The sequence below is a fragment of the Scyliorhinus canicula genome, chromosome 17, assembly GCF_902713615.1.
Source record: "Scyliorhinus canicula chromosome 17, sScyCan1.1, whole genome shotgun sequence".
Lineage (NCBI taxonomy): Eukaryota > Metazoa > Chordata > Chondrichthyes > Carcharhiniformes > Scyliorhinidae > Scyliorhinus > Scyliorhinus canicula.
In genome coordinates, this window is record NC_052162.1 from 5,753,689 (window position 1) to 5,774,247 (window position 20,559).

The window sequence follows — 20,559 nt, forward strand, 5'->3', positions numbered from 1 at the left end:
CGGCCTCCGTGGCTTTTGATGCCCTCGGCGGATGTCCTCTGGAGGGCTTGGAGCCAGAGGGCTCCGGGCGACAGACTGGTGTCGCTGGTTTTGACCGCCACACTCGAGATGCGCCGGTGTCAGTACGGGGGCCGGGGAGGGATTCGGACGTTCCGGAGACTCTACTTCATTGGCTGGAAAGCGATTTGGGATCTCCTCAGGTTGTGAAAGGCGCTACCCGAATGCAAGTCTGCCTTTCTTGGCTTCTTTTCCGAAATCACACCCCAGACTCTATTACTCCTCCAGGGTCTCTGTAAATCCCACCATCCCACTTGCTTTCCATTCTAGGTGGGAATTCGGCAGAATGTCATGTGTTCTGTCGAGAAGGTTCCGGTCGGTTGTGTCATCAGCTTCCAGTCTCGGGCTTGTCGGGCTCTTAGCTTTAGGGAAGCAGCTGGTTGAATTTAAATTCAATTAGTTAAAAACAAACAAAGTCTCAGTAATAGTAACGGTTCACTCGTGCCCTTTGGTGGGAAGATGATGTTTGACTGTTTGATGTTTGGGCTGAATGGCCTCCTTCTGCACTGTAAATTCTATGATAAGAACAATAGACATACGGGACCAGTCTTTATAATTAGAAGCGTCGAGCACAAAGGCAATGCCGCAATGGAGATTCTTTTTAAAAAGTGGCAGCACGGTAGCATTGTGGATAGCACAATCGCTTCACAGCTCCAGGGTCCCAGGTTCGATTCCGGCTTGGGTCACTGTCTGTGCGGAGTCTGCACATCCTCCCCGTGTTTGCGTGGGTTTTCTCCGGGTGATCCGGTTTCCTCCCACGGTCCAAAGATGTGCGGGTTAGGTGGATTGGCCATGATAAATTGCCCTTAGTGACCAAAATTGCCCTTAGTGTTGGGTGGGGTTACTGGGTTATGGGGATAGGGTAGAGTTGTTGACCTTGGGTAGGGTGCTCTTTCCAAGAGCCGGTGCAGACTCGATGGGCTGAATGGCCTCCTTCTGCACTGTAAATTCTATGATCTATGATAAGACTCCGGATGTGGAGTCACCAATGTGTTTGACTCCTCACTTGTTGGAATTAGGGATGCGCTGACCACGCCACCGATGCCCACGTTCCATGAAAGAATAGAAAAAAAAGAGTTGCCTTGGCCTGGTTTCTGCTGGGAACATAGGGTTAAAATCCCTCCCCCCACCCCCCCATCAACATCATCCTCCGAAAATTGATCTCACAATCACATGTTTACTCCTCTTAGTTCAAGATCTTTAGTGAATGCGGCTTGTCTTGCAGTTGACACGTCGGAGTGTGAGACAGTGAGTGAGTCACTTTTGGACATGTAGAGGGGGGGGGGGAAGCTTTGGGTTCTTTTGTAAGTTCCCCCTTTCATTTCTCTGCAGCCTTTCTCTCACGTAAGCCCGTCACGGCTGCCAAACATTTGCCTGTCAGATGCAAGGGATAGTGCCGGTTGTCAACCTTTCTGCAGTCAGCGGTCACACAAGCCCCCCGGCCGGTCGGCCAACCGGTAGAGGTGCCTCAGGATTCTCAGTGACAATTTCCTCTTTCTTCCCCTTTGCCCCATCACCTGACTGTAAGCTGGCAAGCCTTGTGTTGGGAGGAACCAGCTGAGATGGAATTCTATTCAAACCCTGGGCCTGGGGTAGGAGGCAACTGTTTAACCGCAGAGAATTACTGAGTAGCTCATTATCAAAGGACGTTCTTTACTACCTCTTTTGCTTCATATTCCCAGCAGTTTACCAATTTACCTCCATCTCTTCCCTCAGGCAAATTAACAAATTGTCCAGTCTGCAATCCAAGTTGGAAGGATTGTTGCGGCAAAGTCCCAGTTTTGGGTGGGTGGTGAGGGGCATGGACTGAAATAAAACTCAGATCATTACGTTGTGTATCTATCATATGTCCTATGTTTTTTCATGTATGGATCGATCTGTCTAGACCTTACGCAGGACGATACTTTTCACTGTACCTCGGTACACGTGACAATAAACCAACATCCAATTTCAACTCCCATAATAATAATAACCTTTATTGTCACAAGTAGGCTTACATTAACACTGCAATGAGGCTACTATGAAAAGCCCCTGGTCGCCACACACCGGCCCCTGTTCGGGTACACAGAGGGAGAATTCAGAATGTCCAAATTACCTAACAGCACGTCTTTCGGGACTTGTGGGAGGAAACCGGAGCACCCGGAGGAAACTCACGCAGACACGGGGAGAACGTGCAGACTCCGCACAGACAGTGACCCAAGCCGGGAATCGAACCTGGGACTCTGGCACTGTGAAGCAATAGTGCTAACCACAGGGCAGCATGGTGGCGCAGTGGGTTAGCCCTGCAGCCTCACGGCACCGAGGTTCCAGGTTCGATCCCGGCTCTGGGTCACTGTCCGTGTGGAGTTTGCACATTCTCCCCATGTCTGCGTGGGTTTCGCCCCCACAACCCAAAAGATGTGCAGGGTAGGTGGATTGGCCACGCTAAATTGCCCCTTAATTGGAAAAAATGAATTGGGTACTCTAAATTAATTTTTTAAAAACAGTGCTAACCACTGAGCTACCTACGCAAAACTCACTGAAATACAGTATTAGGCCTCACTCAAATATGTTAGGCCAAACTCCAAGCTGGAGATAGCTGTTGAGAGCCACGGAGAACAACAGGAAGCCGTTGTTACCATGGTAACCAATCCATCAATCAGTAATGAAAGGGGTGTGCTAGTTCTGGAGGTGATTCTGGTGATGGGAGGAGGGGTTGTGGAGGCATAGGGAATTATGCCCTGGGATTTTTTACTGACACTCTCTCTGGGTCTATGCACAGAAAGCTCTTGTCTTCTGGGGTGAAGCGGATTCCAAATGCTAAACACCGAACACAGTAAAATCCAGTCCGTCATTTGGGGTGGAGGAGGTGTGAGGGCTGTATGACGTTGTCAGTTTAGTATTTTTATATATTTTACCACAGAGCAAAACGCGCTTGACATTGGATTCTAATTGTGATAAAGGTTTATTTCCAAGAGTTTTAAATTATCTCTGCAATCACAAAATGTCTGCATTCATGCTTAAAGGAAGAAGTCTTACAACACCAGGTTAAAGTCCAACATGTTTGTTTCAAACCCTAGCTTTCGGAGCACTGCTCCTTCTTCAGGTGAATGAAGAGGTTTGTTCCAGAAAGATATATATAGACAAATTCAAAAATGCCAGACAATGCTTAGAATGCGAGCATTTGCAGGTAATTAAGTCTTCACAGATCCAGAGATAGGGGTAACCCCAGGTTAAAGAGGTGTGAATTGTCTCAAGCCAGGACAGTTGGTAGGATTTTGCAAGCCCAGGCCAGATGGTGGGGGATGAATGTAATGCGACATGAATCCCAGGTCCCGGTTAAGGCTGCATTCATGTGTGCGGAACTTGACTAGAAGTTTCTGCTCGGCGATTCTGCGTTGTCACGCATCCTGAAGGCCGCCTTGGAGAACACTTACCCGGAGATCAGAGGCTGAATGCCCTTGGCTGCTGAAGTGTTCCCCGACTGGAAGGGAACATTCCTGCCTGGTGATTGTCGCGCGATGTCCGTTCATTCGTTGTCGCAGCGTCTGCATGGTCACGCCATTGTACCACGCTATGGGACATCCTTTCCTGCAGCATATGAGGTAGACAACGTTGGCCGCGTCGCACAAGTATGTATCGCGTACCTGGTGGGTGGTGTTCTCACGTGTAATGATGGTATCCATGTTGATGATCTGGCACATCTTGCAAAGATTGCCATGGCAGGGTTGTGTGGTGTCGTGGTCACTCTTCTGAAGGCTGGGTAGTTTGCTGCAAACAATGGTTTGTTTGAGGTTGCGCGGTTGTTTGAAGGCAAGCAGTGGGTGTGTGGGTATTTCCTTGGCAAGATGGTCATCTTCATCGATGACGTGTTGAAGGCTACGAAGAAGATATCGTAGTTTCTCCGCTCCGGGAAAGTATCTCCACATTCACGCTTAAAGCTACTGGCAGCTTCTCTGGTGTTTGTTTACTTTGCTCTGAATCCACACCCAGGCTTATCCAATCAAGCACAGTGAGCATAGATTAGTTACCAGACTCATTTAATAAAACTCAGATCAATTAAACTGTTGCACCCCAGCTTTAGAATATTTCGATACCTTGGTTAGCCCTCAGCCACGAACACAGAATAAATTTCTGGCAGCTTTTCATCAGCTGACACCTGCAATTGAGAGCCATGGCCCACTGAAAATCTGGGGAATTGCAGCCTCCACAATAACTCTGCAGGGAGTGCAGTTGAAATGGTGGTTGGGGGAGGGGGGGTGGAGCCGCAGTTAACATCACACTTACTTGAAAGTTACACTTTCAGGAAATTCAGGAAATTGAGGATCAGTGTACATAGAAGACTCCTTGTCACAGATATTTATTTAATCTAATTGAGGAAATTACCTGAGACCCTGAAATGCATTAGTCCCACCTCCAACAAACCCAGAGGTGGGCAGGTTAGAGATTGTTTTTTTTTAAATGTAACACCTCACTCAAACACGACCCACCCATTATTGGGAGTTCGAACTCACCCATTACGTTGTGCAGCATGGATTGAACCTTAATAAAACACTCAATTAAAGTTTGCCTGTCCTTCTGTCTAAGACACAGCATTGGGAAAGCATTAATGGGATTGGACAAAGCCAGTATGGGTTTATGAAAGTAGTAAGAAGTCTTACAACACCAGGTTAAAGTCCAACAGGTTTGTTTCAAACACGAGCTTTCGGAGCACGGCTCCTTCTTCAGGTGAATGGAAAGGCTTGTTCCAGAAATGTTTATATAGACACAGTCAGAGATGCCCCGGAATGCGAGCACCTGCAGGCAATCAAATCATCAAAGATGCAGAGAGAGAGGTAACTCCAGGTTAAAGAGGTGTGAATTGTCCCAAGCCAGTTCAGTCGGTAGGCCTCTGCAAGTCCAGGCTTGTTGGTGGGGGCCGAATGTAATGCGACATGAATCCCAGATCCCGGTTGAGTCCGCATTCATGCGTGTGGAACTTAGCTATAAGTTTTTGCTCAGCAATTTTGCGTTGTCGCGTCTCCTGAAGGCCTCCTTGTAGAATGCTGACCCGGAGATCAGAGGACACACTCGTCTCCATCAAGGACGGTCACCTCAGCACCTCGCTTTACCGCAAGCCCACAGATAATCTCACGATGCTCCACTTCTCCAGCTTTCACCCGAAACACATTAAAGAAGCCATCCCCTATGGACAAGCCCTCCGTATACACAGGATCTGCTCAGACGAGGAGGAGCGCAACAGACACCTACAGATGCTGAAAGATGCCCTCGTACGAACGGGATATGGCGCTCGACTCATTGATCGACAGTTCCACCGCGCCACAGCAAAAAACCGCACCGACCTCCTCAGAAGACAAACACGGGACACCACTGACAGAGTACCCTTCGTCGTCCAGTACTTTCCTGGGGCGGAGAAACTACGACATCTTCTTCGCAGCCTCCAACACATCATCAGCGAGGATGGACATCTTGCCAAGGTCATCCCCACACCCCCACTACTGGCCTTCAAACAACCGCGCAACCTCAAACAAACCATTGTTTGCAGCAAATTACCCAGCCTTCAGAACAGCAACCACAACACCACAAAACCCTGCCAGGGTAATCTCTGCAAGACATGCCAGATCATCGACATGGACACCACCATTACACGTGGAAACACCACCCACCAGGTACGCGGCGCATACTCGTGCGACTCGACCAATGTAGTCTACCTCATACGCTGCAGGAAAGGATGTCCCGAAGCGTGGTACATTGGCGAGACCATGCAGACACTGCGACAACGAATAAACGGGCATCGTGCGACTATCAACAGGCAGGACTGTTCCCTTCCAGTTGGGGAACACTTCAGCAGTCAAGGACATTCAGCCTCTGATCTCCGGGTCAGCATTCTACAAGGAGGCCTTCAGGAGACGCGACAACGCAAAATTGCTGAGCAAAAACTTATAGCTAAGTTCCACACGCATGAATGCGGACTCAACCGGGATCTGGGATTCATGTCGCATTACATTCGGCCCCCACCAACAAGCCTGGACTTGCAGAGGCCTACCGACTGAACTGGCTTGGGACAATTCACACCTCTTTAACCTGGAGTTACCTCTCTCTCTGCATCTTTGATGATTTGATTGCCTGCAGGTGCTCGCATTCCGGGGCATCTCTGACTGTGTCTATATAAACATTTCTGGAACAAGCCTTTCCATTCACCTGAAGAAGGAGCCGTGCTCCGAAAGCTCGTGTTTGAAACAAACCTGTTGGACTTTAACCTGGTGTTGTAAGACTTCTTACTGTGCTCACCCCAGTCCAACGCCGGCATCTCCACATCATGGCTACCATTGACACCGCAAACTGCCGGCTCAAAGTGGAGAGGATCTCCAGGAAGATCGCGCATATAGACACTGACATTCAGTTTCTACAAAGATGCAAAAAAGCAGACAAGATCCCGAAAGGACTACAGATCAAAAACCCACTCAAGTCGACTTACAACACAGACTACGCTGAAAGACTCTGCCACCGCACCTCTGTCACACTCCTCAAACACCTCGTACACCAACTCTACAGCAGTCGACGCAACCTGGAAACCAAGAGAGAGGCCATATTCTCAACTTGCGCTCAGGACACAGCAGACCAGCTGCAGAACACCGCCAAACAGATGAGACAGCAATACTATGCCACCTACATGCACACCAAGAACAGGAAGCTTGAGAAACTTGGCATCACCACCAGCAGCAATCAAGCTTCTCCCGGTACAACAGTCAAAAACAATACAGGGAAATCCATTGTCAACTTGTCAGACTACACCCTTCAACCAGACGAAATCGAAGTCCTCAGCAGAGGGCTCAATTTCTGCACCACCACCAAAATGGACCCCATCAGTCTCGCGGCAGATACGGAGGAATTCATCAGGCGAATGAGGCTCCGGGAATTCTTCCACAGACCCCAAGAGGCCGACAGCGAACCCAGGGACACGACCAATGAACCGGAACAGCAGACCGCGAGATCTGCAGTGCAGCAACCGAAAAGGAAAGAGTCAAATTGGACCCCTCCGGAAGGCCGCTGCCCTAGACTCGACATGTATGCTCAAGCCGTGAGAAGTCGTGTCAATGCCAGATTCATCACTCGCAATCACAAGGCAGCCTCAAACGTCACCCAAGCACAACGCAACGCCATCCGCACTCTCAAGACCAACCGCAACATCGTCATCAAACCAGCAGACAAAGGAGGGGCCACCGTCATACTGAACAGAACAGACTACTGCAAAGAAGTATACTGACAACTCGACAACCAGGAACACTACAGGCAGTTACCCGCAGATCCAACCAAGGAACACATCCGCCAACTCAGCAGACTGATCAAGACCTTAGATCCAGACCTTCAGAACACCCTACGTGCTCTCATCCCACGTAATCCCCGCATTGGAGATCTCTACTGCCTCCCGAAAATACACAAGGCCAACACACCAGGCCGTCCTATCGTTTCAGGCAATGGGACCCTGTGTGAGAACCTCTCTGGCCACATCGAGGGCATCTTGAAACCCATCGTACAAGGTACACCCAGCTTCTGTCGCGACACGACGGACTTCCTACAGAAACTCAGCACCCATGGACCAGTTGAACCAGGAACATTCCTCGTCACAATGGATGTCTCGGCACTCTACACCAGCATCCCCCATGACGACGGCATTGCTGCAACAGCCTCAGTCCTCAACACCGACAACTGCCAATCTCCAGACGCAATTCTGCAACTCATCCGTTTCATTCTAGACCACAACGTCTTCACCTTCGACAACAAATTCTTCATCCAGACGCACGGAACAGCCATGGGGACCAAATTTGCACCTCAATATGCCAACATCTTCATGCACAAGTTTGAACAGGACTTCCTCACCACACAGGACTTTCAACCGATGCTATACACCAGATACATCGATGACATTTTTTTCCTTTGGACCCACGGCGAGACATCACTGAAACGACTACACGATGACATCAATAAGTTCCATCCCACCATCAAACTCACCATGGACTATTCTCCAAATTCAGTTCCATTCTTGGACACACTCGTCTCCATCAAGGACGGTCACCTCAGCACCTCGCTTTACCGCAAGCCCACAGATAATCTCACGATGCTCCACTTCTCCAGCTTTCACCCGAAACACATTAAAGAAGCCATCCCCTATGGACAAGCCCTCCGTATACACAGGATCTGCTCAGACGAGGAGGAGCGCAACAGACACCTACAGATGCTGAAAGATGCCCTCGTACGAACGGGATATGGCGCTCGACTCATTGATCGACAGTTCCACCGCGCCACAGCAAAAAACCGCACCGACCTCCTCAGAAGACAAACACGGGACACCACTGACAGAGTACCCTTCGTCGTCCAGTACTTTCCTGGGGCGGAGAAACTACGACATCTTCTTCGCAGCCTCCAACACATCATCAGCGAGGATGGACATCTTGCCAAGGTCATCCCCACACCCCCACTACTGGCCTTCAAACAACCGCGCAACCTCAAACAAACCATTGTTTGCAGCAAATTACCCAGCCTTCAGAACAGCAACCACAACACCACAAAACCCTGCCAGGGTAATCTCTGCAAGACATGCCAGATCATCGACATGGACACCACCATTACACGTGGAAACACCACCCACCAGGTACGCGGCGCATACTCGTGCGACTCGACCAATGTAGTCTACCTCATACGCTGCAGGAAAGGATGTCCCGAAGCGTGGTACATTGGCGAGACCATGCAGACACTGCGACAACGAATAAACGGGCATCGTGCGACTATCAACAGGCAGGACTGTTCCCTTCCAGTTGGGGAACACTTCAGCAGTCAAGGACATTCAGCCTCTGATCTCCGGGTCAGCATTCTACAAGGAGGCCTTCAGGAGACGCGACAACGCAAAATTGCTGAGCAAAAACTTATAGCTAAGTTCCACACGCATGAATGCGGACTCAACCGGGATCTGGGATTCATGTCGCATTACATTCGGCCCCCACCAACAAGCCTGGACTTGCAGAGGCCTACCGACTGAACTGGCTTGGGACAATTCACACCTCTTTAACCTGGAGTTACCTCTCTCTCTGCATCTTTGATGATTTGATTGCCTGCAGGTGCTCGCATTCCGGGGCATCTCTGACTGTGTCTATATAAACATTTCTGGAACAAGCCTTTCCATTCACCTGAAGAAGGAGCCGTGCTCCGAAAGCTCGTGTTTGAAACAAACCTGTTGGACTTTAACCTGGTGTTGTAAGACTTCTTACTGTGCTCACCCCAGTCCAACGCCGGCATCTCCACATCAGGGTTTATGAAAGGCAAAGAAAGGGAAAATGCTGGAAAATCTCAGCAAGTCTGGCAGCATCTGTAGGGAGAGAAAAGAGCTAACGATTCGAGTCCGATGACTCTTTGTCAAAGCCCTTTTTTGCTTTGACAAAGAGTCATCGGACTCGAAACGTTAGCTCTTTTCTCTCCCTACAGATGCTGCCAGACTTGCTGAGATTTTCCAGCATTTTCCCTTTCGTTTCAGATTCCAGCATCCGTAGTAATTTGCTTTTATGAAAGGCAAATCATGCTTAGCAAAACGACTGGAATTTTTTGAAGATTCAACTAGTAGAATAGATAAGAGAACCAGTGGATGTGTTGTGTTTGGACTTTAAGAAGGCTTTTGATAAGGTCCCTCATGAGAGGTGAATGGGCAAAACTTAAGGACATGGGATGGGGGTAATGTATTGGCATTGATCAAGAGTTTGTTGGCAGACATAAACAGACAGTGGGAATAAATGGATCTTTTTCCGAGTGGCAGGCAGTGGCAGTGACCAGTGGGGTTCCTCAGGGATCAGCTTTTGGGCCCTAGCTTTTCAGGATAAAAGGTCAGATCATTCAGGACTGAGACCAGGAGAAACCTCTTCACTCAAAGGGTTATTTACCTGTGGAATTCTCTACCACAGAAGACTGTAGAGACCGAGTCACTGAATGTATTCAAGAAAGAGATGGATAATTTTTAGATTTTAATGGCACCAAGGGGTATGGGGAGAAAGTGGCAACATGGCATTGCGATTGAGGATCAGACACAAACGTATTGAATGGCAGAGCCGGCTCGAAGGGTTGAATGGCCGCCTCCTGCTCCTAGTTTCTATGTTTCTATGGAGGATGTTAGACCTGAGGTAAGCAGCCATGCATAAGCAATAGTTTAGAGCGCAAAGAGGTTTATTTCTGGTTGCGGTCAAACATGCTCCCGCCCCCAACCGCCCCCCAACACCCCCTGCCCCCGGAGAGTCTCCTTCCTGCATCTGCATCCAGGTTGGGGTGTTATACAAGAGGGGCTACACCTGTTAAGGGGAAGCATTGATGTAGACCAGGGGGAGTGTGTGTGTGTGTGGGGGGGGGGGGGGGGGGGGGGTATTGTGCTATGCTTCCTGAAGTCGATGATCAGTTCCTTGGGCTTTCCAACATTTTTTTTTTTTTTTTAATAAATTTAGAGTAGCCAATTATTTTTTTCCAATTAAGTGGCAATTTAGCGTGGCCAATCCACCTAACCTGCACATCTTTGGGTTGTGGGGGTGAAACCCACGCAGACATGGGGAGAATGTGCAAACTCCACACGGACAGTGACCCAGGGCCGGGATTCGAACCCGGGTCCTCAGCGCCGCAGTCCCAGTGCTAACCACTGCGCCACATGCTGCCCTGGCTTTCCAACATTTAGCGAGAGGTTGTTTTTGGTACACCATAACAATCCTGAATGATTGTAGAATCACATAACCCCACAGCACCAAATGAAGCCTTTTGGCTCCTGTCCAGTTAGTGCTACTCAACAAAAGGCCACTTTTGACCGTTATTGAAGCTGCGTCGGCCACCTTTCAGGCAGCACGTTCTCCCCATCTCCTGTGTTTGGATTACGGAACCACACTTCTTCATTCTTGGATGTGGAGTTCACGAATATCGGTGAATCATTTGAGGGAGCAAAAATGTTTTTTTTCAGATTTGCGCTACGACACCAAAGTCACGTTTAATTCAGTTCCAGCGGCCTACCATTGAGTAAAAATTCTCTATAACTTGTACAGTGATCTGTTTAAAAAAAAAATCTACAGGAAACAAGTGACTGTTTCATGCTGCTGACATCTATTGTTAGCGTCCAAAGGCTTAAGTCACGTCAATTCTGTGGAGCACAAAACCTCATTCATGCAGTGAAATCTGTTTGAATTCTGATCACCTTCATCTGCATTGACTGCCCAAATCCCAGTGGTCTGCTCCATTTTCCTGTATTGGGTTTGGAGAACTGAGAAAAACAGTATCACTTTCCACTGATCTATTCTTCGAAATCATCCCTTTTCTTTAAAAAAATGACCACAGCACCTTCGCAACATCCCCAAATCCTTTAAAGTCAATGAAGTGCTTTCGAACTGTTGGAATGCAGGACACTCAGCAGCATATTTGCGCATAGAAAGCTCCCACAAACCAGCAATGTGATAATAGTTGTTTTTATGGTGTTCCTTAAGGGATGCACATTTCCCAGAACTCCCCATCTCTTTTTTGAAGTAGTTGAAATAGGGTCATGGGATCTTCCACATTCACCTGACACAGCCCCAGTTTAATTTTTATGCTGTCATGGGTCAATGTTTATTGCCCATCCTTAATTGTACTTGAGGAGCTGGTGATGAGTAACCTTCTTGAGCTGCTGTAGTTTTTGCCATATTGAAATGCATGGGTGACTGTTAGTTCAGTTGGCTAGATAAGTAGAGATTGGTGCACAATGATGCTATTGGTGCAGGTTCAATCCCCTTAGCGATTGATGATGGATGTCTGCCTCCTCACGTTGCCCCATACTTAATGCAGAGTGGAGTTCCTCAAGCTATTTAACTACTTGTCTCTCTCTTACAGAAAAAATTATGCAATCCTGGCGAGGAGGACATTGCAGCAGATAACGGAATATCTAAACGAACCAATTGTACAATAAATGTAAGCTGAATACTCTACTTGCTAACGAAGGAAAGAAAACATGAGCCGAATGGTCTTTTGACTGATTAAACTCCTGTGAAGTGCTGAATACAAAAAGGTTACAAAGAACCGCCTCGAATTTACAGCATAGAAACAGACCAGTCCTTCCAACATTTATGCTCCACATGAGCCTCTTCCCACTACTTGCTTCAGCTAACTACATCAATTATTCCAATTTCTCCCCAACTAGCTTTCTCTTACATATATCCAATTGGTCAGTTAGCTCAGTTGACTGGACGGCTGGTTGATGCTATGGAGCAATGCCCACAGCGCAGGTTCAATTCCTGTAATGGCTGAGATTATCTACGAGGGCCCTGCGTTCTCAACCCTGTCTAAAGTGTGGTGACCCTCAGGTTAAATCACCAGCAGTCAGCTCTCTCTACCTCAAAGAGGAGAGTGTCCTCTGGGACTTTTCATTTCAAATACATCTTGTGCTGTTCCCCTCGACTTCTACAAGCGGCAGCGGGTTCCACATTCTCGGCTCCGTTAGGTGTTTCTGTATCTACAATATCAACAAACAAACTCCAGCTGCAGACCTGACGTAGAAACTCGAGTAGCCAGTGGTTTGAAATCAGTATGACTGGTTTCCTGGACAAAGATGTTCCAACATCCAATGTTGCAATGTCACCCTGTTAATGTCAAGGTCTCAGGCTTCATAAAGGAACTATAATGGACTTGAAATTTGTAGAGCAAGTGTGGTATATCTTTTTAAATTATAAATTTAGAATACCCAATTATTGTTTATCCAATTAAGAGGCAATTTAGCGTAGCCAATCCACCTAGCCTGCACATCTTTGGGTTGCAGAGGGAACCCACGCAAACACGGCGAGATATGCAAACTCCGCACGGACAGTGACCCAGAATCGAACCCGGGTCCTCGGCGCCGTGAAGCAGCAGTGCTAACCACTGCGCCACCGAGCCACCCACAGAGCGAGTGTGACATAAATCACTTCTCCAGAACAAACACGGCTGTGACTCGCTGCTCATTTTTGGCGGTATAACTGCGGTTTTCAGTAATACATAGCCACCTGGTGATTGCTTGAAAACGCAGAACTGCGATTTATTATTAAGTGACAATTTCAAAATGGATTAACAAAATGTGCCACAAACGGCTGTGTCAAGTGTCTCTGGCCGGATGCTTTAGTGGGTGAGCATTAGTTAAAATTCCTTTACGTTTCAGAGCCCAGCTGTTTGCCCAGAGTGTAACTTCCTGACTTGTGTACGCTGTCTAACCTGTCTCCAGCCTTGCATCCTGGTTGAAAAGGAATGAATCAAATTGCTTCAATCACGAGATGTCTCAGTCTAGTGCCAACTGGTGGAAATCGAGACCCTTCATTCCTTTGAAGGCACAAGTTGCAAGACAAGTGGAACCTATGATTTGATTATTTAGCCATGCTGCTTGAGATGTGCTCCCACACTAATCTACCAGAATGTACTGACAGAGGTACAGAATTAATTTGTACGGTCATTCTCCTCCACAAGACAGGCTGTCATCAATTAACGGACCCTTTCTTTCTGCATCACAATCAGCGCACATTGAGGGGCCGCCTCCACGTTTCCCACACCCCTCCCAAATGTAGATTTCTGGGTTTCTAAAAAATTTATTTGCAGGATGCGCTCATCACTAACAGGGCCAGCATTTCTCTGGTCCGATCGTCTTGCTAGGCCAGTCTGAAGGCAGTTCAGAGTTAATCACATTGCTGCGGCCCTGGACCCCACCAGACCAGGTAAGGGTGGCAGCTATCCTCCCTGAAATCTTCACAACAATCCAGTTGTTTGATGCTCACCGTTCCTGTTACAGCATTCAACCCCCTCCAGCTGCTGTGGTCGAATTTGAACTAATTTCTCTGAATTAGTCACCCAGATCACTCGTCCAGTAACAAAATAATGATGCTGCTGTATCCCTGGTGTGCTGGCATTTAGCAATGGTGCTTCACACATTTAACACTTGAACAAGAGAAGGATTTTGCTTCCTGTTTTATACTTAATAATAGATATAATGTGGGAGATCAGAGGATTAAGGAAGGACCTCATGTTAATTCCTTGTTTGCATTGGTAGGGGACTTCCATGATAGATGCCTATGGAAGAAAAGAGAGCGATTGAACTGTGAAGGATTCAGGTACCGGGATTGATAATTACGTTTATTTGGATCACTCAGAAACATTGATCTGACAGCTATAGTGAACGCTGTCCACAGAAGCCATGTGTCAATTCTCATTGGGCCAAATCTTCTGTTGCGTGTCAATCACTGTCAGGTTGTCACTTCACTCCTATTTCCCGAGCTCAGACAGGAACTTCACTTTTCCCTCCCACACTTCTGCCCCAGGCTTCTTCGAAACGTCGAGAGCATCTGTTCCTCTGGTCCTGCAGTATAGTGAAGGAGCGTTTGGGAAACAAAGCGATACCCCCTTGATACAGCACTGGCTGCCACATTCCGGTAGGTTTCAATGTCCCAGCCACGTTGAGAAGCGACAGAGAGAAGGTAAGTGTGTAATGTAAGTGGGTGAGAGTGTATAATCTAACGGGGTTGAGTGGGGTTCAGGTGGTTGTGGGGTTGGGGGATGGTGGGGTCGTAGAGGTTTGGGGAGGATGGGGGAGCTTACTCAGGGGCTGGGGAGGCTTGGCCTAAGGACCTGAAGGTTTACACAGGGAAGATGCAAGAACTGAGCATCGAAGACAGCGTGCTGTTATTCGGCACCCGCATGATGGTCCTCGAGCCTGTGCGAGCGACGCTCTACCTAGACCTCCAGAATGGACACCCCGGAGTATCCAAAATGAAGGTGCTCGCCTGGAGCTATCTCTGGTGGCCCGGCAGCGACACAGACATTGAATGAGTACACTACATCCGAAGTGGAGATGGTCGATAGCTTTAAGTTCCTGGGGGTCACCATCACCATCAGTCTGTCCTGGTCCACTCACGTTGGTGCAACAGCTGAGAAAGCTCAATAACGTCTCTACTTCCGATAAAAGCGAAAGAAATTCGGCATGTCTGCATCGACTCTCACAAACCTCTCCAGGTGTGCCATAGAGAGTATCCTATCCGGCTGCATCACAGCCTGGTTTGGCAACTGCTCGGCCCGAAATCGCAAGAAACTGCAGAGTGTGGTGAACTCAGCTCAACACATCACACAAGCTTGCCACCCCCATATTGATTCTGTATACACCTCCCGCTGCCTCAGGAAGGCAGGCAGCATTATCAGAGACCCCTCCCACCCAGGCTTTGCCTTCTTCCAGACCCTTCCATCAGGCAGAAGATACAGAAGTCTGAAGACCCGCACATCCAGATATAGGAACAGCTTCTTCCCCACAGCTACCAGACTCCTCAACGACTCTCCCTCAGACTCATCTGTTCCCCGTAAGAACACTATTCATTTTTTAAAAAAAATAATTTTTATTGGAATTTTTTACAGAAAATATAAAAATATAACAACAAGTGTAGCAACAAGCAGTAATATGCAACTAACAGCCCCATAACACCCACAATTCCCCCCATACCGTAACATCACTTGTATCACACTCCCCCCCCCTCCCAACAAGAGAACTTAACCATAAATTAAAATTAAATAAATCAAATTTAAATAAAATAAGCAAACATAATCAACGTCACGGCTGAATACTTCATCTGAAAGATAGAAACCAGTGACAGTGCAGCGCTCCCTCACTGAGTGTGTTGGCCGAAAGCGTGTGCTGATGTGTCTGGGGTGAGACTTCAAAGCACAGCCTTCTCCTCACTCACATTTTCATATGTTTTGACACCACCCTATATTTAGATGACAACTGACAGCTTATAGAGACAGAAGCAAGTCTGTAAGGTTACTGTTTTTGATCTGTAGAAAAGACGCTGCCACAATGACATGGAATACATCTGGAATAAAACAATTATTGTAATATTCTCAAATGATACAGTGAAACAAACCACACCGCAGCAGAAGCCAACTCTTCAAATTAACGGTAACAATTTTTATTTGACCAAATTCACGGAGTCAACAAGTTAAATTTTGTGGTTTGGAAGTTGTTACGACATCCTGGGCTAGCGCGCGGTCAACTCCTGTCCCACTTGACCCAGAGTCACAACATGAGTGATTCAACCAATAACTCTTATAAAAATACCCAACGTCTTTGGTCCTTGGCTGCCCAATAATTACAGTCACCACGTTTGTAAATGTAAACACAATTACTGTTTATTTATAACAGTAACTGTAAGACAATATGTAGCGAATACAATTGGTTAACTATTCGCTAATTCCTAATCCTCACTTTAACGTCCCCCACACCTTCTACACACACACACACATACACATACGCACAAGAGACAGACAAACACTGGGGTGTGGAAAGAAGTAGAAATCATACATTAACCAAAAAAGAGTCTTTGTTTCAGATGATGGTTTTTAGCAAATCTTCCTTCACAGCAAGCCTGCAGGTTATAGTCTCTGTCTGCGGGCTGTACCAGTCATCTATGTAGAATAATTCATTCATTTAAGTTCTCTGTAGTTTAGAAATGCAGTATTCACAGGCTTTCTGTAGAGATAGCAGGACAGCACTCACAGGCTTACTGGAGAGTGATAGCAGCACAGCACTATCAGGTTTTCTGGAGAGAGAGAGCAGCACAGCACTCGCAAGCTTTCTGGGCAGAGTGATCGCAGTACAGCACTCACAGGCTTTCTGGAGAGAGAGGGCAGTGCAGCACTCACAGGCTTTCTGTAGAGATAGCAGTGCAGCACTAACAGGCTTTCTGTATAGATAGCAGTACAACACTCACAGGCTTTCTGGAGAGAGAGCAGTGCAGCACTAACAGGCTTTCTGTATAGATAGCAGTACAACACTCACAGGCTTTCTGTAGAGATAGCAGTACAGCACTCACAGGCTTTCTGGAGAGAGATAGCAGTACAGCGCTCACAGGCTTTCTGTAGAAATAGCAGTACAGCACTCACAGGCTTTCTGGAGAGTGATTGCAGTGCAGCACTCACAGGCTTTATGGAGAGAGCAGTACAGCACTAACAGGCTTTCTGTAGAGATAGCAGTGCAGCACTCACAGGCTCTCTGTAGAGAGATAGCAGTACAGCACTCACAGGCTTTCTGGAGAGTGATTGCAGTACAGCACTCACAGGCTTTCTGGAGAGAGCAGTACAGCACTAACAGGATTTCTGTAGAGATAGCAGTGCAGCACTCACAGGCTCTCTGGAGAGAGATAGCAGTGCGGCACTCACAGACTTTCTGGAGAGAGATAGCAGTACAGCACTCACAGGCTTTCTGTAGAGAGATAGCAGTACAGCACTCACAGACTTTCTGGAGAGAGATAGCAGTGCAGCACTCACAGACTTTCTGGAGAGAGATAGCAGTACAGGACTCACAGGCTTTCTGGAGAGAGATAGCAGTACAGCACTCACAGACTTTCTGGAGAGAGATAGCAGTACAGCACTCACAGGCTTTCTGTAGAGATAGCAGTACAGCACTCACAGGCTTTCTGTAGAGATAGCAGTGCAGCACTCACAGGATTTCTGGCGAGAGATAGCAGTGCAGCACTCACAGACTTTCTGGAGAGAGATAGCAGTGCAGCACTCACAGACTTTCTGGAGAGAGATAGCAGTACAGGACTCACAGGCTTTCTGGAGAGTGATTGCAGTACAGCACTCACAGGCTTTCTGGAGAGAGCAGTACAGCACTCACAGTCTTTCTGGAGAGAGATAGCAGTACAGCACTCACAGGCTTTCTGTAGAGATAGCAGTACAGCACTCACAGGCTTTCTGGAGAGAGCAGTACAGCACTCACAGGCTCCCTGGAGAGAGCAGTACAGCACTCACAGGCTTTCTGGAGAGTGATAGCAGTGCAGCACTCACAGGCTTTCCGGGAGAGATAGCAGTGCAGCACTCACAGGCTTTCTGGGCAGTGATAGCAGTGCAGCACTCACAGGCTTTCTGTAGAGAGATAGCAGTACAGCACTCACAGGCTTTCTGTAGAGAGATAGCAGTACAGCACTCACAGGCTTTCTGTAGAGAGATAGCAGTACAGCACTCACAGGCTTTCTGGAGAGTGATAGCAGTACAGCACTCACAGGCTTTCTGGAGAGTGATAGCAGTACAGCACTCACAGGCTTTCTGGGCAGAGATAGCAGTGCAGCACTCACAGGCTCTCTGTAGAGATAGCAGTACAGCACTAACAGGCTTTCTGGAGAGAGATAGCAGTACAGCACTAACAGGCTTTCTGGAGAGAGATAGCAGCACAGCACTCACATACTTTCTGGGCAGTGATAGCAGTGCAGCACTAACAGGATTTCTGGAGAGAGCAGTACAGCACTCACAGGCTTTCTGGGCAGAGATAGCAGTGCAGCACTCACAGGCTTTCTGGAGAGAGAGATAGCAGTACAGCACTCACAGACTTTCTAGTGATTGCAGTACAGCACTCACAGGCTTTCTGTAGAGATATCAGTACAGCACTCACAGGCTTCCTGGAGAGAGCAGTACAGCACTCACAGGCTTTCTGGAGAGTGATAGCAGTACAGCACTCACAGGCTTTCTGGAGAGAGCAGTACAGCACTCACAGGCTCTCTGGGCAGAGATAGCAGTGCAGCACTCACAGGCTTTCTGGAGATAGCAGTGCAGCACTCACAGCTTTCTGGAGAGAGCAGTACAGCACTCACATGCTCTCTGGAGAGAGATAGCAGTACAGCACTCACAGGCTTTCCGTGGAGAGATAGCAGTACAGCACTCACAGGCTTTCTGTAGAGAGATAGCAGTACAGCACTCACAGGCTTTCCGTGGAGAGATAGCAGTACAGCACTCACAGGCTTTCTGTAGAGAGATAGCAGTACAGCACTCACAGGCTTTCCGTGGAGAGATAGCAGTACAGCACTCACATGCTCTCTGGAGAGAGATAGCAGTGCAGCACTCACAGGCTTTCCGGGGGAGATAGCAGTACAGCACTCACAGACTCTCTGGAGAGAGATAGCAGTACAGCACTCACAGGCTTTCTGAAGAGAGAGCAGTAAAGCACTCACAGGCTTTCTGGGCAGAGAGATAGCAGTACAGCACTCACAGGCTTTCTGGAGAGAGATAGCAGTACAGCACTCACAGGCTCTCTGGAGAGAGAGCAGTACAGCACTCACAGGCTTTCTGGAGATAGCAGTACAGCACTCACAGGCTTTCTGGAGAGAGCAGTACAGCACTCACAGGCTTTCTGGAGAGTGATAGCAGTACAGCACTCACAGGCTTTCTGGAGAGAGCAGTACAGCACTCACAGGCTTTCTGGAGAGTGATAGCAGTACAGCACTCACAGGCTTTCTGGAGAGCGCAGTACAGCACTCACAGACTTCTTGGTGAGAGAAAATAGCCGGGTCCTGCCTCTGTGCTGTTAGAATCAAAACTAAAACTCCTGCGACTTTGAAAAGTCTTCCACTGCGATAGGACCCAATCGCCGCCTGTTACCAAGCAGAGTGTGGCCTTTTGGGCCAATTCATTGGCCACCAGCCAATCATTCAAACTGAGTCCCAAACCCATCTCTCTCTGGTGCCGATAAACTGTGGTCTCCTGTACAAACCAGCACAGACTAGCAAAGTGATCTCTTCTGTAACTTCTGGATTCTTTTGCTTCACTTAAAGATACTTGCCCATCAATAAACCATGGGTCAAAAAAGATAACGGCAAAATAAAAGAAAGGGGAAATAGGCGGATAGCCAGGACCCTTACAAAGTGATCTGATCCATGTGTGACTACAAGGGTTTATATAAAGTGAGGAAAGAAAAACAGTTGCCATAGATTGAAGGGCTGATAATAGAGGGCACAGGGTTTATCTAGCACTGGACACCTACTGATTGACAATAGAAATAATCTTAACCCTAATATACTCAATGAACTCTGTTGGGTGGGTGACATGGTGAGTTGTGGTGAAGGGGTTTAATTGACTTACATAGAACAGTACAGCACAGAACAGGCCCTTCGGCCCTCGATGTTGTGCCGAGCAATGATCACCCTACTCAAACCCACGTATCCACCCTATACCCATAACCCAACAACCCCCCCCCCCCCCCCCCCCCTTAACCTAACTTTTTTTTTTAGGACACTACGGGCAATTTAGCATGGCCAATCCACCTAACCCGCACATCTTTGGACTGTGGGAGGAAACCGGAGCACCCGGAGGAAACCCACGCACACACGGGGAGGACGTGCAGACTCCGCACAGACAGTGACCAAGCCGGGAATCGAACCTGGGACCCTGGAGCTGTGAAGCATTTGTGCTAACCACCATGCTACCGTGCTGCCCATCCATGCTACCGTGCTGCCCATAATTGTTCCATTCCTGTTGCTGGTGAGACAGGCGTCTTGAAATTAGGGAGGACGAGAGAGAGTAGCTCACCTGAGGACTTGTTTTGGGTGGTCTTTATGTGCCTGAAGTGTTTGGATCATCCGTGCCCCCCAAAAATGAAGTGAACCAATTGATGTCACCATCTTAGACTTCACATTCCCTGGCAATTAAAAACCTGCTTTTTGGCATCGCCATCGCTTTAGCTTCATCATTAATCCGTCAATT